General features: G+C 42.8%; 1 protein-coding gene across 1 annotated transcript in view; it reads right to left on the minus strand.

The window, feature by feature from the left end:
- setbp1 (SET binding protein 1) overlaps window positions 1-26420 on the minus strand; it is a 69760-nt gene that overhangs the window by 16712 nt on the left and 26628 nt on the right. The window lies entirely within an intron of this gene.

Below are 26420 nucleotides of genomic sequence, written 5' to 3' on the forward strand. Positions count from 1 at the left end.
GAGCACTTGTGTACTAGTTTAATCCTTGTAGCTAACCCTTCCAAATCCACAGCAATAAATCAGTTTACTTGGGTCAGGTTTCTCAAGCAATAAAACCGCTTACCCTGAAAAATAAAACTGTCAGTGAATAGATGGCATCTCTTTTCCAATGCATCAAATGCATCCCTTTCTGCATCAATTAGGTTAGCATTGCTTGACGCATGGATTGATTTGCATCAGCTCACAATGCAGCCATTCAGTGTAAATGATAAGACGACAGTTGTGTACACATGAGACAACAGGTACAAAGTGATCGTGTGGTTTTTCTGTTATTAACCATGAGTAACGAGATTAGCACTTGATACGAGAGCATGTTCTCTAAGGCCATCCTGTTTTCAAAGCCAACAGCTACAGGCGGTCCCAAGTCTAACCACAATTTTGTTTTTCAACACAGGTCAACTTCCATTTTGCAGCTTTGCAGCTGAGACTTAAGCATGAAAGTAGTTTTGAAGTTTTCATTTCGCCTCTGTGGTTACAGTTAAGCTTTGCAGAGGGCTTTTTATCATGTTGCTGGGTTCCCACAGGCTTCAGATATTAAATGCATATAAAAGAAATTACACAAACCTTTTTTCTGCAACCATACCCTCGCATTGAAGTTCAAACCAGCAACAAGAATGCTGATGAAACACTAAGTTTGAAGCTCTAGACTGACTTGCACTTTCCTCCCTTTGCACACCATTTAGGTTTGCACACCAGGTTTATCTGTTAAGCACAGGAAAAAATTCAACATTGATCTTTTTGATAAGCAGTCACCAATCTGTAAAGACATAGAGCTTTACAGAAAATCCTTGAAAAAACTTCTCAGTCAAACCACTGAAAAAAGTGGTTTACTATGGGATTGGGGTTTCTAGTTGAGCTTTGTGTTGAGTTTTATGTCAAAGCATAAATCAAAACCAATAACTTTATCAAAGGCAGAAGTATTAATACGTCAACAGGAAATTGATGAGGACTTCTATTTCCCCCTTGTATGTTTACAAGAAAGCATGTGTGAAATAAATGACACAAATCTGTTAAAAGTCCACATTACCCAAAAAAACATGAAAAACAAACTGCTTTTGCTCCAGGTTAATCTTTTGAATCGTGATGAAGGACTGCAAACCCTGTCGAGGTATGGCACCAGGCCAGTTACTGTCCTGTTCTAATAGCTTGTGATACAAACAAGCACAAGCCTAATATTTGAAACAATATGCCAACCAATTCAAGATGTGCACACATTTCAAACACATCTATGCCCTTGACTTCAGTGCAACAGAATCACTCAAAAAAAATTCCCAACCAAGGGGGAAAAATTTAAATTGCTGTCAGCACTGTATTTCTAAATCATGGCCTCTTTTCAGGTTATCCAGCGATTTTTTTGGTAAAACAGAACACATATATTGTGTGTTTACCTCCTACCCTAATGCTTCTCATCTCATGTATCTCTGCAATGGCTAGGGCACTGCTCTCTCACCATCTCTCTTTCTCTACCCACCTCCCCAGCCATAATCAGCAAGTGACAACTCATTAAGCTTCCCCCTCTGAGCAGGCAGCAGCAGGACATTTTATCTGCAGTGCACAGTCTATGCAGTCACGCTTGGCTGTAAAAATTCCCAGCATGCTCTAGGAGGAGTCCGGGGAAGGCCAAGGGAAGCGTGCTAGAAGGAGGGAGGGAGGGAGGGCGGGAGGTGTATGTGTGTGGTTTGTGTGCGTGTGTGTGTGTGCGTGTGTGTATGTGTGTGTGTGTCCCTGCAGCAGAGCTGTTCAGCAGTCCTTCTAGTGCCTAATCATCTCCAATATCTTTCAATCAGTGGCTTTTAATTAAAAAGGAGCACCGTTGAGAGATGCATTAACGGAAGATCTCGCTCTGCAGGGGTTGCTCTTTTTATTTTCCCATCTGTGAGAAACTGCATCACCTTTCAGATTCTTAATCCTGTAATCCTTTGAGGAATTTGTGGTCTCCCCCGGCCTAGAGGATACAGTCTCGGGACTAGTGTGTGCACAGCCTTCGAGCAGCTCTTTAATTTAGCCAAATGGCATTATATATTTCCCCTGTCTCGGAAAACAATATCAGAGCTACTGCATAACCTTCGCGTGTCAATTCCATAACTTAAAAATTTGTTAAATCATACTGATATGTGAGGCAGATAGCAGAGCTACTGCCTTCTCATCACTCATGATTTCCATTTCCTACTGCGACTACTGAGGTCCCAAAAGGCTCTATCAATCTGATGCTGTTACTGTAATAAGCACCTACAGAGCTTCAGTATGAATTGTACTAACTGCACCATAACATACAGTGTGCTTAATCTTAAAGGAATGGCCAAATCGGTGAAGTTGCAGCTGAAGGACAGTAACTTCTAAGTGGAGTTTGACGGCACAAGCAGATTTTAAAGTTTAAAAAAATAATATAAAATAGTGCCTTCATATGTTGCTGTGCCACTCAATTTAAAGCCAGTGTTGTTATTATGGGCACACACATCCAGGCTAACAGTCATAAAAAGTATTATAACACAAAAAATCTAAATATTGATTAATTACTGATGTCCCTCATAATGCAGCCCTGCTATCTTCCAAAAACACAACTTTGGCTTCAGCAGAGCCATTGAGCAGCTGGCTCACAGGGCCCAAAATCCAGGCGGTTTACAATCTGCTCAGCCTGGATTCGGCAAACAGAATCTCCTTCACAAGTGAAGAACAATACAGAAAAAAAGGCAGTGGGGATTAAAGAAGCACTCCGACGATAATAAGATGGGGTTTAGCATGCAGTCGCAGGGAGTATACTGTACCTTCCTCCGTTCTCTCTCCTCCCTTTCCCCCCCAATATAATGAGTGGCAGCTCATGGCATGCTAGTCAGCCACGTGTGTGCTCGGTAACCAAGGGTTACCATGAGTCACAGTCACCAAAAATAGCTGGCGGTATACTCTGCCAATCTTCCCCCTGCCTGCCCCTGAACTGTGTCTGATATCCAGTCAGAGGCGCACCTCCTTGCATGGCTATCCTCGTCCCAGAGGGAGAGAACAGCACAGCACCGCTCCTGCAATTAATTGGCGTTTCAGGGTTCAGATGCAGTCTAACACCTCTTAAGGTCAAACATCTCTTGAAGTCGCGCACAGGAGTATGCTGTACAACGAGACAGATCCTGTCAAAGTTGTAAATGAGATATGTCTCTCTTCTGACTCAGGTCCAGAGCAGTGTCTTTTAATTGTGTGCTGTACCCAGCACAAGAGAAAATCAAATCTATTAAACTACCCCAAAATAGCTGCGCTGAGAATGAAATACTTATTTCAATTTATATCAAAGCAGTTAGCTGACTCATTTATTGTCAAATGTGGTGTCCAACAAGGGACTGTTGTTGGACCAGTGATTTTCGCACTATGTGTGCTTATGTCTGAAGATTATCCATGTACTTGGAGAACATTTTCATTGGCTGGCAGTGTTGATGAAACCCACTGCTTGTAGTCTCCAAGAGAACAGCATGTGACAAAGAAAAGTATGAACACCAGAAACAGGAGGGTATAATCCTAAAACAATACTCTTGGATGACAGCTTAGATCACAATTTAGATGTTTTAGTAGATCTTTTTCGTAGCTGCTGACCCCTGCAACCACTTTCTTTTGAACTGCATATATCAAAATTAATTTACATAATAGCATTCCTTGACTGTTAAACACAGATAGATGTAAAAGCATCAAGTTTATGCAAGACACAGAAAACATGAAAACGTGATGCATTTTTTTTTTCTAAATTGAAACTGCATTATTACTGTGCCCTACTTCTGTACATGCTGAACTGCACTGGCTACATGTAAAATCGCAGTCTTATTTCAAAACACTACTCATAATTGGTAAGAACAGAACAGGCACCAAAGCAAGTTCTTATAGCCACCTTATAAGCACCTTATAGGCTCTTTTGAGTCCCATGTATGCTGAAGGTGGTAGGGCCTTTATCTCCAGAGCCCCAGGCCTGTGGAATGATGTGTCTCAATTTCAATCTGAATGATTCATTATCTCAATATGTTCATAAATATTAAAAACAGGTTTTAAGGCTTTCTGCTATAACTGGTGGTGGGTGGGTGTGGAGGTCCTGGCTGTAAGACCTGGTGGGACTGACAAATCTGACTGAGCCATCTGAATCTTCAAAAACAACCATGTAATATGTAATTTCAGATTTCAGACATCAGATACGATTGTACTACTACAATTATCGGCTTTATTTTCTTATCATTATGTAATTGCTATCACCAGCTATCATTTCATGTAATTTTTTTTTCTCATCGTAATGTTTTTTTTCTCCCTTGCTCTTCAGGGCATCTCCTCTGAATGAAATCTGATTTGATGAGCATTACCACTCATAAAGTTGTAAATCACAACAGGCAAGCAAACCAAGTGCTGGGAGAACACCAAGGACAGGGTACAGGAGGAGTTAGACATTAGGGACTGAGGGAAGTTGAGGGAGCACAAACTGCAGGTCAGGAAAGGCTCATTTTATGTTTCCTCATTTTTCCCTGAATACACTGCTTTTACGATGATGATCTGTCAGTGTGTTGGGGAAAAAAAAAAATCTCTGCCAGTGATTTACGTCTCCGGTGGAATATGACTCAGAGGGCATCAGAGACAAGAAGGGAAGTGAAAAACTTCAAAGGGACCGCGCACGTAATCTTTCCAAAGTACTGGAACAGATCTGCACCAAAACATGATAATGTACCACATGCAGCCTGAACACCAGGAAAGAACTGAAATAAAACAAACTGTCTGAACCAATATCCATTGTTTATGCTCATCCCTCTGGAAGAAAATAATTCAAAAACATTAAGTGAAACAGAATTGGTTGTTTCCAATTCCATGTCCAAAATAAAATGTGTTATTTTATACATCAAAAGGTCACATCATCTTACTGTAGAGCCAATGCATACTTTAAAGGCCCATAAGGTTGTTATTTTCCACATGGTAGGACATATCTGGGTCAGCTTGCATCCTGACCACTGGTTGTGTTCCCTATAACCACTGTACTAATTGGTCAAATTACAGTGTTTGTAAGTCAGTCTCTGGTGACAGTTTAAGAGATCCTGTGGGTGAATGGGACTGCTGGATCATCTGACAACTGCTGTTTCGCAGTGGCCTGGAGTCATGCGACACTCGGACAAAGACAACACACGGCCGGATTGGGTGTCTTTCACCTGATATGGAAAGGCTTTCTCCGATTACATGGGACACCTTTTGATCAGTGTCAGGGTGCACAAAAAAAGAGGGAGTGTGGAGTAAACAAAAATATCCTGTGCAAGATAAAACAGACAAAACTAAATGAGAACCATTGGATATGGCTGAAGGCAAAGGAGGAACAATTAAGAAAAGATGCAACAGAAAATGAGACAGAATGGAAAACTTTACACAAACACACACACACACACACACACACACACACACACACACACACACAGAACAAGACTTCAGTGCTTGAGCTCCCACTGGAGAAGAGGCAATAATGAGGTTAAATATATTAGACTTTAACCAGCAGATGGATAAAGTAATTGTTGTTCAGACGAACTAATGGAGAATATGAGTTCATTCTCACAGCTGCCTTGATTGTAATACCCACATCTTTAATTAACCCTAATATGATTTGATCCGACTGCTCTCTTCAACAGGATATTCCTGGAGAAGAATAATTGATGTCTCCCAATGGGCTTGAGGGTTTGTACTACAAGTTTACACGGACTTATAACCTTTTTCTAGTTATCTACATGAGGCAGTCAAGTCATTGTTTCCACATTCCTATGGCTTTGTAAAGCAATATTAAGTCCAGTTTCCCCCTGTGTTCAAACCCTTAAGTATTACAGGATTTAACTGTGTATCTGTGGAGAATGGGACCAAATCCAAGGACTATTCTCCAGTGCCCTCAAGACATATTTCTGATCTTGGTGGAATCAACATCAGATTGGAGCCCTTTACACAGCACATTTCTATATAATAAAGTTCAAGCAACTTCAGGACCACCAGTTTTCTACTCCCATTTGGTTGAAAAATAATAACAGTAAACTGTAATTGATTGGTTCGAAACACCTGAAGAGATTTTTGGGCAGCCCTTAAAGATGCACTGTAGACCATACAGTTCTGCCCCCTTTTCAGCCTGCTGAAGACTGAACTCCAGAGTCCTGCATGCTCTCTCTTGCTTTGATTTGTTCAGGATGAGTAATCATGAGATAAAATCAAGAGCTACAAGTCTCTGCCATCCCCTTACTGTACAACTACTCAGGGACCAACAGAGTTACAGCCTGAACTGGGTCATTCCATTCGGTTCACTAACGTGTAAGAGATTACGACACAAACTCAAAGTGTTCCCGTGAGCAGTCTACCTAGTGTACCTACTCATTCTACTCAAGTCCTTATGGAGTTCATTTGTATAAGCAGTATTACTGCCTTGCATGTAGAGCACAAGGAAAGTAACAAAACAGATGGCCTGATTTGGGGAAAAAAAAAGCAGCCATTTACTGGAACAATCCATGACAATCCTAACAAGAGATAGGAGCTCTCTGGCTTCAGTAAGTGATTACAAACTACATGGGTAGTTTTGGCCAGCTTTGGTCAAAATAACGGCTGACTGGTCCTGGTGTGAAGGGGGTTTGGGGGAGGATTGGGCATGAAACAGCCTGCAGGTGACAGCCAGGGACAACTGTCACATGATCCACAGTAATGGTGTCTCTGCAGTGACCAGCCAGGCTTCTGCAGACTTATGACACCTGAGACTATTAGCTGCCAGTAGAAATTCGAGCTGACATGTCCTCCCGGTTCGCGATCCGCAGGGGAACTGTACGTTGCATAAGACCACGACGGGTACTACTGCTCAAGCACAGCTTGAGAAGAAAGTTGCTTTTTCCAAACTTCCCATGTTATGCACACAATATGCCACATGCTATTAAATATCTGACTAGGAACAGTGAGGCGTGCCAGATGTAATTCTGCATGGATATAAAAGGGAAACAATGCATGGACTCTGACTGTATGTCGAAGAGCTGCAGGTCTACAAGGCAACACATGTGGTCTATTTGTGTGTTACTTTGAATGTTTGTAAAGGCTTTCATTTCCATTACAACAGCATCAGAAGATGTTCTTAGTACTAACCTCAGCAAGAGGACAAAACTACACTATTTTACATAAACAAGCCAATTCACTCACTTACTAATGCTGCCATAGCTCTCAACAGACACCTAATGCATCCAGATCATATCACTGTAGCTGCCACTGTAGTGATGTGCATTCTAGTCAGCAGGAGCAAATGATTATCTTTGGTATTAAGGGGTGCAGTGCTAATATTTGCATAGTCATGCACAAACGAAATCAGTTCAGTGAGTCCATAATAGAATTCTTAGATCAATGTGTTGAATCAAAATGTTTTCTTTTTTTTAAAACCTTTGCCATGATGTTTAAAATCCTCCTGTTGACTGATTAGCAGAGAATAATGTCAAAGCAAAATAAACCTACACGATTTATCACTGTCCTGATCCCCCGCCTAAACAGTTCAATCTGGCCTTATTACTATTAGCCTCGAATGATTAGAGCAATTTGCTTAAAGTGTCATTCATGCTGTGTATTTGTTGCTGTTTTGACTAATTAATTATGAGTAATCCCACTAAACTCCCTTAACTCATCCATCCTTTTGAACTGGCTGATCAACAGACTGTATGCTGTTAAGGGTTTGAAAGCCATCATTAGCATGTGCTGGCTGCAAACCATGCAGTTATTGATGGGCTTTGAAGCCGAGATAATAAAGACACAATGCCCCCCCCCCCCACCCAGGCCCCTTCGAGCACAACACCTTTATTTATTCAGCCCACTGAAGTAACACAGTTCAGGAGAATAGTTTGCTTAGCGATGGCCATGTCCTGGTGCATCACACACATGTGTGGAATACCTGTATCCTAATCGATCAACACTGTTCGAACTGGCGACGCAAGGTGGCGGGCCAAGCCTTCCTGAATCTGCATTCAAGAGGAAAAAGAAAAAAAAATAGCTGTGGTTCAGGCCAGGAGCCGAGGAAACGTTATGTCTCACCTCCGCAATAAAACCTGCCACAAACAAAATGGAGCGTCTCAATTTGGGAAAAAAAAGGGGGTGGGGGGGGGAGGCTGCAGGGGTACGTGCCCGGACAGTAAAACATCTGTGTCGGCTCACCCCTTGAATTAGGTATAATGGGAAATGGAAACACTCCCGTCAAAGGCCATGTTGTCTCGCCGCCACGCGGGGGAAAAAATGACGGCTTTGGCAGAGCGGCCGCGTTTCCAGCCACTTCATCATCTTACTACTGCACTTGATTGCTCGACCAGCACAAGGGCAGGGCGGCCATATTTGTATAACGACGCTTGACAAGCAAAGCGGAAAACCCACGGTGCGCTAATTCCAGTGACGGACAGCGACGGCTACATGGAAACGCACCGACAGCAGCCAAGCGGTGGGGGAGCGGTGCGAAAGCGTTAATTTTTTTCGGTGGTTCTGGAACTCGGGGACGTGTTTCGTATCAGTTTTGGAAGGAACTGAGTTTGCTCATGCCTGTCACGTCCCCTCTCTACGCAAGAGCCCTGGCGCTGTAGAAGGAAGAAGAAGAAGAAAAAAAAAAAAAAAACAACATTTCACATTGCAAATATTAATCTGACTGCAGTCTCCGGTCTTGCTGCAGCGGTTGTTTTTTTGGCACAGGTTCAGCTTTTTGTCTGCCTGCCCGCTCCCCCCCTGCCACCCTCCTTCTCAAAGCTGTCTCTCTCTCTCTCTTTCCCAGCCAAACTTAAATTTACGAAAAAAGACAGGGAGGGGAAAATAATGCAGCCACTGAAAAACAAGAGGGTGGAGAGGACGCCCATCTTTGTTAGTCATTTACATAAACGCACAACAGAGTCAGAGCAATTCCCTCCGCACTCTGAAAAAACATCATTTTATTTATTGACATGGCTCGACCACAGTAAAAATCGAAATCGCACTGTTCTGACCTTAATAGATATGAATCGATGCAAATATAAATCCATATGTACATGCCAATGTTGCTGCTTCTGAGGTTGACAAGAGAATCTGTGGTGGTGAATCATGTCCCCTTGATGTGGGTTTCGTAAAAATGAATGAATCGATGGGCAAATAATTTGCCATGATCACTCCAATTGCTGTGTTGCAGCATCGTTCCTGTCAGATATCGGTTCAGCAAGAGGGACACTCATGCTCAGCCCTACTAATGAAAGGAGCACAAAGTTGGCAAGGGAAACACTTGGTGAGGCTGACAACGGGATGAAAATAACGCAAATAAATTACATTCAGAGAAAAGCCTCACTTGCAAGGCTGGGGCTCGACAGTCAATTTTCTGTCTGTGAATCGCACAGGCGGCAACTGTTAATCCCAAACTGGTATTCCGCAGTTTTTCTGGCATTCTACAAGTCCCCTGTCAATAGAAAAGCAGACACTTTGAACTTCTGCTGTCAAACCAAGGGGAAACGACCCATGAACTTTGGCAGGCTGGCCAAGGGAACCCTGGTTTCATGGAGTCTGCCAGATTCATCCGTAATAAAATAATCAGAGGCTTAGTCACACAGGGAGATTGGTACCTGAGGGTTGGAAATGTCCCAGTATATAAACAAACAGAAAATGACTAACACCTTAGTCTTAAATGACTGATCCAGGTGCTTGTTCTTACTTGAGAATAAAATACTGGCAATTCTACTGCACTTCTACTTGACTTGACTGGCACAAAAGCAGAGGCTAAACAACAGATTCCTGATGTTAGAGGAAAGAAACTGTGTCTGTAATGGTAAGATTCTGATACTGCAAGAAAGTGTTACAGACCAAACCCCGGTTATTCAAGCATCTAAACTTAACCTCAGCCGGAAGCTCAGCACATACACTTAGCCTAACCATAAAAAGCCTCCTTTCTGGCCACCTGTGTGGTGTTGCCTCGCAAACTTACTTAGGCAGCAATTGCCATAGATCGTGGTCCCTTGATTTCTCTCATTCCCTTCTCTTCACTTTATCCTCTGCTGTCTCTCTCTCAATTAACAATACAGAGCTTGATTGACAGGCGTTTCTTCTGTCCGATAATGGGGCACTGAAGTGGCAGTTATGGGTCTCTCAGACACAGTGTAATATTAAATGATTATACAGTCAGACAAACATGATTTCAGGTTTTGAGACGTAATTGACTCACACACATTTGTCAGTGAACAGTTGTCTCGTTAGAGGACAGAGCTTATGGATAAGGACAATGACTTTCTACTATGTACTAAACTGAAGTATAGGCACAGGCCATCCAAATCATCAAGTGCTCTCAACAAGAACAAATGTCCAATTCATAAATGTAGGAATGTCAGATCACTCAATAACAATGCAGCTGCACCTGAGTTAGCACTAATAATTAGCACTAATAGCCAGAGCCTGTGTAAATTCAAATTGGCTACAGAATACAAGCATTTACAAAAAGCATTTTGTAAAAAAACAAATACTACAGCAGCGCAAACTGTGATGTTCTCAGACACCTTGACTCTAAGACCAGCAATTGACTCAAGTTCCTGAAGATATGACAACATGTTCAGCCCTAAACACCAAATAACCCTGGATTTAAAGCACTGTGAAAGCAAGGAGTTTTACTTTCAGCTCAATGATAACTGAAAAACCCTCTTATTCATCGTGTCCAGTTACTGTCTCCATGGATTGCGAACACCAAGAACAGTCAGGCCTGGGCTTATTCTGACACTGACAACATTACCTCTAATTTCTCTACCTTAATCATATCAGTCACACAGGGGCATTGGCTACAGTAGTAGAGTAACAAATTTGTCTCGTGCGCTTGTTAAATGACCTGTTATTCTAATCGTCTGCATTTAATTAGCTTGTCATCAAAAGTCTGGCATTTTTGAATGTTGGACAATTGCATGAAACAACACAGGCTTTACGTATTGTCTACGGCACACAGGAAGGCTGTGTGTCATCATGGAGGGCACTGTAAGGCAATTGTTGGAGGAAGGCATAAATCCACACTTCCCCACATTCCAAACGCACTGTGTCGCTCTTTGTAGATGCCACTCTAGAGGCCCTAAGTACATCCAGGGCCAAGCAACTGACTGTCATTACCCTGAATTAGTACTATTGACCTAAAAAAATATGGGCAATCATATCCAAGAAAGAAAAAAAGTCTATCCATGGAAGTCTCATTCCTTTTGAAGGTGCGCTACTGAAAATTAGCATCAAGCTCTTTGAAAAACTAAAATTCTAAAATAAGCTGTTCAAGGTTCAAGAATTTTTTAATGCAGTTTCACTATTTTCCCAAGTCATACACAGACATTAACATGATTCACAAATCTGACAAATTCACTTAACATGATTAATCATTTATCCTGCAACAAAAAAAAATCTATTTAAATGAAATAGGCAATCATTTAATGAAGTGGTCATGTAAAAGCCCTGTTATTCTTGAGGTACAGGAGATGCAAGATGGATCTTTTTTCCCCTAGAGCTCCATTACTGCGGAGACAGCTCAATTTCCGAGGCCTCACAAAGGGAAGTTGGAGGTGACCTTTTTAGCAGCACGCTTGATATTTTGAGCTCGCATAGGTTACCAATCAGCCACACTTTCCCCACTGACCTTCTGAGCCAACACAGTCTGACCTTTTGTTTTACACAACCCATGTCAGTGCCTTTGTATCCTTTTGCCTTGTGCAATGACTGACCGGGTAACAGACAGCACAGTTTCACAAGCCAGCAGGATGAGAGACCTTTGACCCGGAAGAGGAAGTGAGAGCTTAGCTCTACATTTACCACCTGAGTCAATAGGCTATTCTATTAAGCCTTTCGAGAGGAAACAACTGTTCCTCTTTAACACAGATGAGGATGTCCTTGACTGACTGCATTCATCAAATGTCTTCACCAATATTTAAGTCTGGAAAGTATCGGTAAGTAGGAGTAAGTAATAAAATCAGCAAAAATGGCAACTGCTGACCAATACATCAAGTTATTCCCACATTCAAGTACTGAATTAGTCTTGCCTTGTTAACACGTTTCTTGTAATTGTATTTGCTTAACACTGGCACTGACAGATTTAATGGTACAGATGTAGACATCTGAGGACACATGTAGAGACTTCTAACTGAAATTGTGCAGGACTAAAAAACCGCTCTGTGGATTCCTGCCATCTCTGTGCAGATAGAACCATAGTTTTAAAGACAGGAGAGGCAGTGGTCTAGCCTCTACAACAGGAGCCTCACATGTGATGTAGCTGCCTGTGCAGTTGTCCTTTCAGAGGTAAGGCAAGGGGCAGATTGGATACGGTCACCCACAAAAGACACAGTGGCCCCAGAGAGGAGAACAGGAGGCAGACAAGAAAGGGAGAGAGAGGAAGAGAGTTAAGCTGAACTCTTTATTTTCACTCTCCATCATATTCAAGCACTAGCTGGTGAGATCCACCGTCCCAGAAAGCTTTGCAACATCGCCGCCAAGGACGCAGCTGGAGCTAGAAAGCACTGGAGATGGGCATCTATCTTGTGATACACGGGGTCATACACCACATCTGGGACATATACAGACAATATTTCAATGTGATGGTTTCTCCAGAAAGCATGCAGTTAGTGCTCTGGAAACATCAAAATTTATGACAGGATTTAACATTGTAGTTTGAAAAAATGACTGTCAAATGTTTCAGCTTTGTTTTGTGAAATGAAGATAACTAACATGAAAAAGACAGTTAATTGGTACTAAATACATTAAGGTAATAACATGGCAGCAGGCTGCCTTTCTCCCCTTTAAATAGGACTGAAAGCCTGTCTGCTGACAGGAGGCAGTGCTGGAGGAGGCTGCGTCTTTTAGGAGGAGGGGTAAATGACACCCTCTAAATACTAAAAGCACAAAAGACCAACGTGCCACATGCACCACTCTCCCCCACCCCCACCCCCACCCCCAACTCCCTAACCCCCACCCCTGAGAAATAATGCCCCTGCAAACCGTCCCAAATTCAAAATCAACCACAAAATGGACTCGGCTTATTGAAATTAAAAGCCGTTTTCTGCCCTGCTAATGTTCAGCTCTGCTTTACTGGCAAGCCCACTATTGAGTGATGCACTTTCCTGCACTCACAGTGTATGTTTCAACAGCCAAGTTTTGAATAAATGCCTGCCCAAGATTATTAAATCAGAACTGTTCAACGTGAAACCAAAACCTTAAATCTATAAGAGCAACTGCCCCCACCCCCAACACCTCCTCCCACATATGCACACGTATACACATGGTGCCCTTCAAATTGTTTTTCTTTTTTGCAACCCTTTGGGCACAGTGCCCAGTGGCTTGAGTGTTCTTCCCCCCCAACCCCCCCACATATAGGACTGGGCAGATGTCCAGAGGGGCCTCTGCACAAAAACAGAGAGAGAGGGTCCCAACCCCCCCCCACCCCCACCCCCACCCCCCCCCAAAAGCTTCTTTAACAACAGTTCCCTCCAAAACCAAGTGATTGATATGATCCTCACACAGTTCCCTTGGCTTTGAGACGATGCTGCCCCCTCCCTCTTTCTCTGTCGGCAGCCCCCGGGCCCGCCCTCGCGCACCACCAGCCCCCTACCCCCTGCCCCCTTTCTTTCTCCCCTCTCCCTTTTTCTGCAGAGGACCACCCTCCCCTGTGGGAACCACGCTCTGTGAAAGAAACCCCCCGGGACCCCCTCCGGCTCCATTGAGAGCCTGGCTCTTCTCTGATCTCCCCCCGGCTTTGTGCGTCTGGCTGACAGGTCCAGAGCAAACAAACAAAATGAATACTAACACGCCTTTGTGTCCGCTCCCCGACGAGGAGCACTTAAAAGAGGGGGGTCAGTAGTGGTGGTGGTGATGGGGGGGAGCTAAAATAAGAGAAAGAGAAGGGGGGAAAAAAAAAGGGAAAGGGAAAATGGGTACTCTGGGACTGATCCCCAAGCCGCTCACGCACACTCCCCCTCTTCCCACCAGCTCTCCGAGGAATAAAGACCCCCATTCATGCCCGTGGAAGAAAACACAAGGCCCGCTGGAGTGAGGGAGGAGGGGGGTCGTCTTCTCAAGGTGTGGCTGGACTGATGTTGCTCCCTGTTAAAAGTATGCTGTCTGTCTGGGCGGAGTGTGTTTAGAGGGATCTCAGATTAGCGCCCACCCACCCACCCCCACCCTTTTTTTTTTTTTTTTTTTTTTTTTTTTACAAGAGGGACAAGTCACAGTTGCACAGTCTGTCTCCTTCAAATGACAATGCCGCACTTCAGAACTCAATCTATCCACCGGGGCTTCACACACACCCTAAAATAAGATATTCTGTCAGTGGTGTGTTGTAGCACGTTGAGCAAAAACAGTATGGAGAACAGCGTAGATTTAATAAACAAATAAACAATGCAACAGAACAATTAGGGGAGAAAAGGATGATTTTGGTGGAAAAATTTTCACACCCTGATATGGAAGGATTTCACTATCAATCCTCACTGAATATGAAACAGCACACTGTTTTTTTTTTTGTTTTTTTTTTTTAAATCAAGCTAGGAACTTGTTGCATGGAAGCAAACCCCTTCAAGTACAACCACTGGTGAGTAAACATCAAAGAATAGAGAAATTCTACAGGGATACAGAAAACTGCGCCCACATACCACTGTACCATCAAATAAGCTCATTTTTATTGCATTGAGAGAAAAAAAAAACATTTTAACTGATCTACCTTTTCCCTTATGGCATCTACTTCAAATTAAACAGCCAAACAACACAATCTATCTCACTGCTGAGACCGTCCCAAAAACTCAGTGTGGCTCCTTGTGGTTAGTGATGGTGAACAAACCCCTAAGAAGCCCTTTTCTGCATAACCCTTCCATCTATGCCCTCTCTTCAATGACTTCAATGATTTTTCAATGACACCAAATACTACACAGACTAATGATGTGTATTTATTTCTATGCTTTGCAGACATCCTAATTCTGAGTGACTTGCATTTTAAACATCAAGTCATCTTCCATATAAATCAAGGCAACCTCCCACAACGCCACTTTGCTTCCCTTAGCTGTAAAATAATGGACTTTTAGCAATGCAGTGCAAAGAGAGGTTTGAAAATATGTTTTAAAGCATGTAATTAAATCAGTGTATAAAACAATCAAACTAATATTTTGTCCCTGAGATTTTTAGCACCTGTGGTAAAAACCTGTGGGCTCATCAAAATGATTTCTAAAATATTACTGAAAAAGGTCATTGGGCTGAATTTGGCGTTAAATTTGCAGTGTTTTCTTTCTCGCTCAGTCTCATTTCTGCACTTCAGCCATTTCTTGTTCCCTTGAACAGGTAAAATAATGGATGTGAGCTTTTCTAATTCAATTGGATTGAATTCAACAGAGATGCCAATAATTGTATCTCCATTCAGTCTGAAAAAAGGCCCCAGCCTGGATAGAAGAGATTAAGCCACTTTTCTAGAGGGAATATGGCAAAAGCCAGGATAACTGGGCCAACAACAGACAAAAAAAGAACTGTGAGCTGCACCTTTTCCAGTTCTAAACTGGAGTTTGCGTTGATGGAAAGCAATGACCCACATTTCCTTGTGGATGTGATGTTTTCACCTCCCCCCATTCCTGGAGAAAAGAAATTGGTGCCACAATGAGACCACTTCAACATGTGCTAAAAGACATCTCAATTACATAACACTAATGCTTCATGGGACAGGACAGCCTGCGAAGACCATGACATTGGTGTTATGAATAAGCATTGCATGGGAGATTGCATGTGATCACAACAATGGCATTTCAAAAGGAACGCTCACCAGCCATTCAGGGCCAATGACAGGACAAAGCGCCCTCCATTGCTTCAGCACTTGAGAACTCAATGTTCGCATTGTGTGTCCTACAAATTTACATGTTGGCCCCTAAAATTGCTTTAATTTGCTTGCAATGATACCGTTTGGTTGTGTCCAGTGATTTTGTCTTTTGCTTCCTGTATTTCTACTGCAAATTGCCTCAAAGAGATATGAGGCAGGACAGTTGTGTTGCCAAAGAATGTACAAACAGTCCAACTATGAAACTTGATAAATACAAATATTTCGGTCATCTACATGTGAGAAAGGTAAGGGTAAATGGGCTTAAATATTGTACATAATGAATGCTGAATTTTGCCTGGGTTTCATGGCAAAACTAGACACTGTATTTGGGCAAAATGTAATAAAACTAGAGCAACAGTAGACTGCCAATACGCTAAGTTTGTCCTATAAGCAAATTTTTGAGCGTGCTCCACCGAGAAGATATCATCAGAATAAGTCGTTGCATCCCTGCACAATGATTTTTCTGATATTTTGGTTGAATCCTGTGAAATAATTTCAACCATTGCAACGAACATTACAGTATGTTACATTATTTGGTCATTGCTGGAAAATAGTTAGAGGCATCTTTCAGTTTTCAAGTTTTGAGAAAAGAAAAAAGAAACGTTTATATTTGGCCTACTGGCAACAGAGTCTTCCCGGCAAAATGCAGGGCAGGCTGGTCAGACATTTTGGGGAAGGAAATGATTCCAGGTTTTGAAAGATTCAGGGTTATTTCTGGTTGTGGAAATGCCTCAGGCCCTGTAATTTTGGGCAGGAAAAGAAACACAACAAAGTAGTGAAAGAATGTACTCATCCCCACAAGCCAGAGCTTCGGCACAATTAACACAATCTGATTGCTGGGGTAATGCAGGAAGCAATTTACCGCCAATAAACTTGTGAGAATAACTGCTGAGGGATTATTGTTGTTATATTTCAGAATGTCCTGAGCAGAGTGTTTCCTAAACTGCCATATCACTCCATAATTGTGATTACACCAAACTTTGAAATATTACAAATTTTTATGAAGGGTTTACATCCAGCAGGCTGAGGGCAGCTGTGGGTCCTTCCATTGTCATTTCCTAGAGTCTCAGAACTGCTCTTAAGTTATAGGCAAGCACTGTTATGGTGAAGCTATGAAGGCCCTACACCTGGTGCTGTGGGTCATATTCGACAAGCTGGGCACAGTGCCTTCTAAAGATGTAGTTTACCACTGCTAAGTAACTTAGATCTAAACTGTGCTATCAATCGCTGATGTTGCATAAACAAACCATGAGGTATGCAGAAAAGAATTTTAGCCTGTAGAACAGTGGGGCTAATATGGGATACTTATTTTAAACAGATGCATGCTAAAAGTACAAGGTAGAAGTTGGATGAGAGTTTTATGGTATCAGACAATTATGTTAAATCCTAAAAAAAATACATAAATAAATTAACAGCAGGAACAATCATCATCATCATCACAACCTTTCAATGCAACAAGTCCTCAAAGTAAAAAACACTCTTCTATTTAAAATTTGTTTTTTTTTAACATGCATTTGCTTCCAGCCACCACCACTGGTCAGCCTTGAAATCACACAGGACCAAGTCATGACCATATCCCAATCACAAACAAAACCTTTCACCCCCTAAAGATAGCATGGTGATTGTACAGGAGCCAGCTGGGAGAAGCCCTGTTAGACATCATTATGTAACACGACAACCGTGTTTCTTCCTGCTAAAACCGTGCTGGAACCACCATTCCTTTAAAGGACACAAAGCATGCTCCTGCATCAACACTGCTGGGCTGAGAGCGGGTAGTGTTTATTGATGCTTTTATTTTGCCAGTGGTTCCACCAACATAAAAGCTACTCTGGTGTCTGGGAGAAACACGCAGAGTCCTCGTTTACTGCACAGTTTGTGAATGGCACATCGTCCTTGTTACACAATGGGGGTGAGGGGGGGGAGTATGTGTGAGAGGGTGTTATTAAATATTTAAGCCCAGGCGAATGTACCCATGGGCTTCTAATGTTCGGTCTCTAAAACCCCCACGGACTGGCACCGTAGGACAGAGCATTTTGTCTGAACATCTTGTCCCTGGTATAAATTGTATCTTGTGCTCGTTACCGTAGCGTTTATATTTAGCTCATGACGCAACCAGAGTCAATATTAGTCAGTCACTAAGAGAGCTGTGGGCCACTGAATCGCCTTGGCGTGGGAGACAGGGTTGTGTTTTATAGAGGAAAAATAATGAACCCAAAGAAGGGGGAGGAGGATTGTAAAAATGTGTAAAAAATAAAAGGTGTGCAACACACAAATGCCTTAAAAGCTTGTAACACGGCTTTCTTTTAAAGAACATGGCAGGAAATTAGACTCAGTACAGCAGACTTAGGAGTTAATATTGAATGTTGACCTATCTACTCCTCTACCAAAATCTGTTTCAATGTTCTGAATTGATTCAGTTTCTTACTCCTTTTCCTTTGCAACATCAAACCAAGAACTCTTCTTTGTATCTTAATTACAGAAATTGCTGTTGCAGAAATTTACCTGCTGCTCATTGCACTATATAATTTACTCAGTAATTATTATTCATTTCACAACCATGAGTGTACACAACAGGAGACAGAACTGAGGACAGGAACTCTTGAATCTGACCATCTCATGAATATTGGCTAATAATGCACAACCCCAAAATGGAAAGACTTCCTTTTAGAGAGATTTTGACATCATGACAATCATGTTATCGACCTCCTTAGTGGGCCTTCACAGTTGATGCTAACAAAGATGACATCATATCAGAGCTCGGGGCAAAAAAAAAAAAAAAAACACAGAAACGCACAAGCCTACAACCACATCCTAAATGACACACAGAGAGAGCTCATTCTAATGGCTGGCTCCTCCAACCAAAACAGGAAGAATGTGGGGAATCGGGGCATAATGGCTTAAGCTAATAAAAAGGATTGCTTGGCTACCATCCTCGCCCGCCTGAATAATGGCGCCTTTGTGCGGGGGAGTGCTCGGCTCCCTGGCAGCTGGCCTTCCTCCATATCGATCTCGCCGTTGCACGGGGAGGAACCCAGGAGGACGGAGAAGTGCGGAGCACCTGAGTGCAGGAGCACAGGACAGCGGCCTTCCTGGGGATGTTGGCTCAATACAAAACAAATTACTCCATGAGTTGCACCGCCGTTAACAACCCAGGAGAACAAGCGGCTGAATTTATAGGCCAACACTGGGTACTTGCTTTGGCTGTGTTGACTACACCAAAAAAAAGAAAATTATCTATATTTTCATACCCCATGACAAAACAGGAAAACATGTATGCATATGCATCATTTAGTCAGGGGTATAAATACACACACGACAGAGAGACAGGTGTGGTTCTTTGTATTGAGGCTGGTACAGAGTATGGGCTGGCATTTGTGGCCTTGCTCTGTGATGACCTTTTTTTTTTTGCATGGCGCTGAAAGTGGCTGAGGGAGGTCAGTGACTCAGAGGCCCTCGTCGTCTACGGCCGTTTCCATGTGTGTCCCGGCACGCCCCGTGCGTCAGCTGACGCGCGCAGCTGCCCCAAAGGTCACAGCGGCAGGAGAGCAGCTCCGCCGCGTAAATCCCTCTGTTCGCTTCCCTCTGCGTCTCTCTCTGTTCTCTCTCAGCGTTTTATCAACGCACATCCAAGCCTTGGGCTTATTCAACTACATGACTTACTCATTTCCCACTGAAACTCATCTACTGGGGGAAGGGAAAAAAAAACAGTGACTACGATTAGATTCAGCGGGTTTACAACCCTTATGAAAACATTATGCAATATGAAAGAACATCCGTGCCGTATCACCCATATTCGTCAGTCCCCAAATACAACCTATTTCACAAATCTGAAAACGATGAGTTCTTTCAAAAAACAACACATGTATTGTTCTATTATTTAATTTCAAGTTACAAGTAAGTTGCAAGTAAACTTCTCTAAATTTTTCCATTTTTTCTCCAGTATTTAAAAAAAATTCACAGAAAGCTTGTGCTGTAGGTAAGGGGTCACAGATCTGCACTTTTGCCTGCTTAATCAATTGCTTTGAATCATAAAGGCAAGGCATCATGTTTTCACTAGTAAACCAGAAGTACTGAAGGATCTCTGCCAAAGAAAAAATGAGAAGTATCTTTACAATTAAGACATTGAATCCAGTTTCTATGGAATTCCGTTAATATATGACTCCTACTGACAGCAAAACAACTGGTTAGGCACACACAGCATAAATACAGCAAGCAAATAAACAGCAAATGTGTTTCCAGAACTTTCACCACAGTTATTCTCTAATGTACAGTAATGTCAATGATAGCCCTCTCTGCAGCTTTCTAAGTCAAATCAGTGCTGATTTTTAAACAACAGCATTCCTTTTTCCAAAACCCGTTCTGGCAGAGGCATGAGTAAAAAAAAATAAATAAATAAAAAGAGCGACACAGTTCTGGGCCTCGCTCTCCCTTTCTGGTTTTAAGCTTAACTGCCAGCGTTTGTTTTCACCTGGGCACATGACTGCAATAACACCCCACACCCCCCCTCCACCTCCGCCAACCCCCCCCCCCCCCCCAATGGAATAGGCCAGTCCGCATTCACCACAGTGTGGGTGAAAGGTCACAGCAAAGTAGCATTCCACACAGTTGCGGTGGTGAAAAGAGGAGGAGGAGGAGGAGGAGGAGGAGGGAAAAAAATAAGGTTTCACTCCCTCTGATCCGGCTGGCGATTCGCAGATTTGCGAAGGCGGACTGAGCGGTTTCCCCTTCATGCGAAACACGGCTGGACGGAAGGCCCGTGGAGGAGCGAGTGTGCATGACAAGAGCGAGACAAGAGCCCGTCTCGGCTGCTCATCTCCGTTACGCCCGCATCCCCTCACTACTAGTCACGCAGATACGACTGTTTGCCTTCCCGTGGCTGGAACTTGTGTGACCGTTCTGCTACCCGCCGTTTGCTGTAGCGTAATGCAGGATTCCAGGTTACTGAAGCCTTACAACTTACAGGGCTCACTCCCCCAATAAAGAATGTATTTCACACACAGCTGTGTTTTTGCTAACTTTGGCTTCAAAAAGGAATAATCTTGAAATGACATGACACGTTCTTCCTTCCTTTGTATCCCGTAAAACTTGCACGGATCGAAAATATAATCGGACCTAGAATACAGAACAGAATTAGGCTCATCTGTATTTTGAGAAGCATATAAAGCGTGTAAATCTCAGGAGCTAGAGCCATTATCTGGTTTACCAAACCACTTTAACCGGTTTGCCAGATTTAATATCCATAGATGTGTGGGCAGATAGCATGTCACTTTACTGCTCATGCAAAACCACTGGCCATTTTTCAAGAAGCTTTCAAGACCATCCAATCCAGTTTACCGTACCCATGCAAAACCGGCTTTTATTGAAATGGCAAGACAAGATTTCAGTTTGATAGTGCTGTACAATGGGTGAGTTTGCGGGCACTGCCTGCACAGATTGCTGCTAATGGAATGAAAGGGCCCTTTCATGGCACACAGGCTGGTTTTGGAGCAGCGGCAGTCTGTAATACAGTAGCTGCCTTCCCTATCTTGTCACGTCAGTACAGGTCGTTCCACCACATGAGAATGTTTAGGCGCATCAGTTTATCATTGGTGTGCTGCTCAGTGCTCCGTGCTGAATGTTGACGAGTCTATGGATCGACCATTAAAGCTAAACACCTGAGCACACAAATTCCGTCAATTACAACGCGCATAAAACCTCAATTAAAAAAGCAAGAGAATGTCTCCCTTTCAGAAGACCCACAGCAGTGAATGTTGCCTTCAGAGCTATCCTCTGACAGAACCCTTCCCAAAACATCCAAAACATCCAGAGAACTAGCTACCTTGTTTGACCCGTACCTTTCATTCTGGTAAGAGAACCCACCTGAAGCCATTTTTCCCCCCCTTCCTTTAATCAAGTTGTAAGCAGAGAGGCCTTTGTGTCTAGCGCTATTAATTACTGGCTTTTCAATGGGTGTTCAGAGGAAAAAGCTTAACTGAAAAGGGATCTGGGGCCGCTGACATCGCGGCAGCCGTGACAGGAGCATCTCCGGGTGACAGCTGATGGACCCGATCGCATTTCACTGACAAACTCAATTGCGCTTGAAGTGAGACCTAGTGAAAGTCAATATGCCACAGGCCCCCCTTCTGCTCCCCACCCCCCCTCCCCACACACCACCGACCTGACGGGACAAGATACCCTGGCCTCATGTTAGCCGCTCATTTATTTATTATTTTTCCAAAACATCTTCCGCCGTTTTGGAATGCCAGTCGCAATTCGGCTCAAGGTAAACGGCCCGACATTGATCCTCCTGTGCGGGTTGTCACGGATGCATTTTCCCCCACCCCCCCCCCCCCCCCCGCAGTGTCCCTAATTTATCCTGAGCGTCCTTAACAACAGGATCAAACGCAATTCAAATTCAGTCATTAAAATATTAAAATGTCTGAGAAGTGTTATGATTAAATAACAAAAAAAGGTTAAATAATGATGTTGTGTACATGGCCGTAATTATCCTGATTATTCTTAGCTACATAATTAATGGCCCTGTGTTCTCATCACATCTGGCAAAGGAAAAAAAAAAAACTGCTCTCCTCCACTTGAATACACTTTCTTGTTTTTGACCTCTGTGCTTATGAGCGAGGTTTTCTCAGACGCACATAAATCCAACCGCAGAACACGCTGGAGGCCTCCCTAGTCGCTCACGGCCCTGCACTGACCAGCTGAAAACCTACCGCAGGCGAGCATGTGGTTTCTAATAGCAGTGGGCCCCAGGCAACTTACCACGGGCTGGGAATACAGTTGCACAACCTGCAGAGATTAGCAGCTTAACAAGGGAACAATTAAAAGAACTGCTGTCAGGTCAAAATGAAATTCAGCTCAACCCAACATGCTCCGAACAGTTCCCTCTTTGTGAATTGTGGGTGCTCACTGTGTTATTGCTTGTGTTAATAAAGTGCAACTGGAATAATATGAAACACAACGAAAACACACATAGGCTTTTGCTTTGGTAACGTTTAGTAGCAGGCTTTTGTTTTTGGTAATACTGTAATCAATCAAGAGTTAGTAGCAGTGCCCAGAAAGAACCATCAGAATTTATTAGAATCCAGTAAATCCATAACGTTGATAATAGGCAGTGAGGGAAAATGGCTCCTGAAGATGAGCAAGCTTCTGACGAATGCTCCACTACAATGAGTGCTGGTACAGTACTATGCAATATGAGGCCTGTGAAAAGTGCCCCATGTCAAGGGGGTCTCACAAGTACAACATCTAGCCGTACTGTACAGAACATCAGACTTCCCATGAAACCCGAGACACAAGCACAGTTTTGTTTTTTTCCCCTCATATTTTGCCTTAGGTTAGAACGTGCTGAGATATGTTTGCATGCTTATCTATTTATTTGGTTTAGGTTTTTATTTTGGAGGGGGCGGTGGTTGTTACTGTTCAAATGACAAAGACGATGCTATTCAGAGCATCTGAGAAACATTCCTGTTCCTACAGCTTTGCCAGCTCACCTAACAAGGAGGTACAGAGGTCTGCCTTTGGTGGGAGTGGCGATATCATGTGATCCCCACAGCGCCAACAGCGGTAACGTTTACACTCCAATTGGGTGCAAGGGAAAGTATCGATTTGGGGGGTGATTCCTCTCACGCCTTTTGCCTGCCCCCCTCCTCCAAATAGCACTGCCACGCGCCGCTCAGGCAAAGGTCTTCAGTGCAGAGTCCAATTCGCCAAGGCCGATAAGCTAGCCGACATTAAAAGATTACAGGGTTCAAGAAAGGATCAGGAAAGATGAGGAGGGACTTAAGTCCCCTGTGATACAAAAGTGTGGGCAGAGCACTATGTATGGTGGCTTTAGAAGTTTGAAGTCAATTACTCAAGCTCTTTCACACAGTGGTCCTACAAGTAGGGTTCAAAAGCAGGGTGAAGCAGAAGGTGTTGCTGCGCTAGTCACAGGATTTAGATTATAGGCACAATAGTGCGGTTCACAGCGAGTCCAGCCCGAGTGTGACACAGTGACACGGCCATGTGACTAATGCAGGAAGTCTGATCTTTGCCACTGGCCCTGATTAATGTTAGTCTTTGGCTCACTTGGGGGCACACCGAGAAGGACGGGGCGGATGTGATGAATTAGATCCTGTCCCCACGTTTTGAAGCGTCAGTCATGGGTTTGTTCCCCTTGCACTCTGCTTTGGTTCATCTGCCTTCTTTTGATAGTCCACAATGAAAGGCTTAACACTGTTATCATCTTATCTTCAGAGTAGAGCAGTTACACACACATACACTCAGCTTGTGCTTTCTTTTTTGTTTCCCAACGCTGTTGTGGAAGTGGCCGCCCAAAACAGGTTTTCATAACATACTCCTTATACCATACCAAGAGAGGAGACATGTTTCAGACTCTGAGCAAGGTTTTCCAATGTGATGAAAAAGAAAGGTTTCTTCAGATACAAATATTTCGCAGCTTTCCTTGGGCTATGTAAATATGGTTTTTATTTGCTCTTCTGAGTGGTGACAAGAATATGAAAAAACTAACAGTTACTATCAGAGATTTGGGAATGGTATGTCATGCCATTAAACCCCAGTATACTGAAATCACTTAACTCAGTGTCCTCAACTCTGCTACTGGATGTGTTGAAGCTGTGTTCTAGCATCCTGCTTCTAATATGCACACCGTAGGTGGTCATGTTTTACCTCCTCGAGCACAATCTCATATTAACAACCTCTGGATTCATTTACAAATAAAGGAAATCAAAAGCAACAGAACCATTTAGCAGTTACTGCAACCTACAGTTGCAGTTATCATTTTAAAATCTCCAACCTACAATAGTTTTAACAACTGTTACTTGGATTTTTCCAGGGCAAAGAACTACTGGGGTGGCGTTCAAGATTAAATTAACCTCTCCCCATCCCCCCGCCTTCTGGAAACACCCATAGCAAGACATTCCAAACACTGCCCCCACCCACATTCTTCAAGCATTTCTCTGGTACCAAAACAGTAATTTGACATCTGGGCAGTGTTAACTGGAACTCTGAGCAAACAGTGCTGGCTGCTTCTGGTAGCACAGGTGATGGTATAACATAGCTTGCCATCGGTTCACTGCTGTGTAGCCTAAGCTCTACAACTGCTCTCAGGGTTTTATATACAACTTTCTTCACAGTGGCAAGTTAATGACTGTTAATCAGAGGTTATGTTTAACTCAAAGCCCTATTACATGGAAACTGAATAATGGTGTAGCCTTTGAGGGCTTTAAAATGCAAGCAAGGAGAAGTGGACCAGAGCACTTTCATGTTTCACTTAAATTTACTCAGGAACATGTTGGTGTGTGTAGGAGTACGCTACCACGTAATGCCCTGAGCTTGCATTTTCCCTGCACGTACTAAGATCTTTATTTAGCTTTTGCTTATCCTGTGCACACAGTGCACTCACCTGATCCACACAGTTTAAAGCTTTTCAATGAAGTGAAGTGAAATCTCAGACACTTCTGTGACCTTTGCATTTGTGCGGCCAGGGGATCAAAGGACACATTGTGTAAATCAGAGGTTTGATTGGCACTTTTGCTCAGCTGCATAACTTCTACCAATGTTTTAAAAACACTGATAGCAAATTTAGATAATGTCATTATTTCAGTTAACCTCTTCAGTTTTACACTGGCACAAACCGAAATACACAGATGAAACAGACAGCGTTATTCTACACTAATTGAAACTGTACCTTGAAATGCTGGTCAACTGTAAAGGTTCAGGGATTTTGAGAAGCTAGCAACACATTCATATTACATGCTATACATACATATCCATATCAGAATAAAACATACTATGCAATAACCAAATATGACATCATAATGAACCCAATGCCCCCAGAAGCTTTTTTCGATGCTCAACATATATTGATAAGGCACTGGAAATCAATGTTGCTTACCAGCTTCTGGTAAGTTTAGCTACCGCCCACACTGCAAACAGTGTTGCTAAAAGTGGAACATGACATTTGTTCATGTTTTTTCTCCTTTCCTGGAGTGACAATAATTACAATAACTGAATATAATGGCATTATTTTGATCATATCTAGCATTACTCACCATTCTTGGAAAGAGCAGAGGCAAAAGACCAAGTGTGGAGTCACTGCAGAGTTGAAAACCGAAACTTCCTGCAACTCAGCAATGTGCATCCTACTAATACACCCAACACTGGCTCTCTGAGGACTTAATTTCTCAACCAACACACAGCTGTAATTGTGTTCATTTTACATTGTGACCTAAAGAAGTGTCCCAGTGGATTTTCAACACTTTCACATTTTCTGTATGAAGCAGACTTGATATAATAACGTATTAATGCTATTAAAGCTGTTCTGAAGAAGGCTGCTTAGAGAGGTACGTTATGCAAGCAAAACAAGGCCCAATTTGTTGCCCTCATAATAGTTTTTATATTGATTTCAAAAGAATGGAAATTACTCTTGCTCTTCATCAGCACTTTCAGCAATAATTTCACTGAGTGTACATTAATCATAGGAGAAGAAATAAGGAAACAAAACTTAAGAACAGTGTCAACTGCTTGTCTAAACGCATTTCTACAAAGGAATACAAGTCATTGGATGAGACAAAGGTTAAAATCCTTGTAC

This window comes from Megalops cyprinoides, chromosome 4, assembly GCF_013368585.1.
Source record: "Megalops cyprinoides isolate fMegCyp1 chromosome 4, fMegCyp1.pri, whole genome shotgun sequence".
NCBI classification, from domain to species: Eukaryota; Metazoa; Chordata; class Actinopteri; order Elopiformes; family Megalopidae; genus Megalops; species Megalops cyprinoides.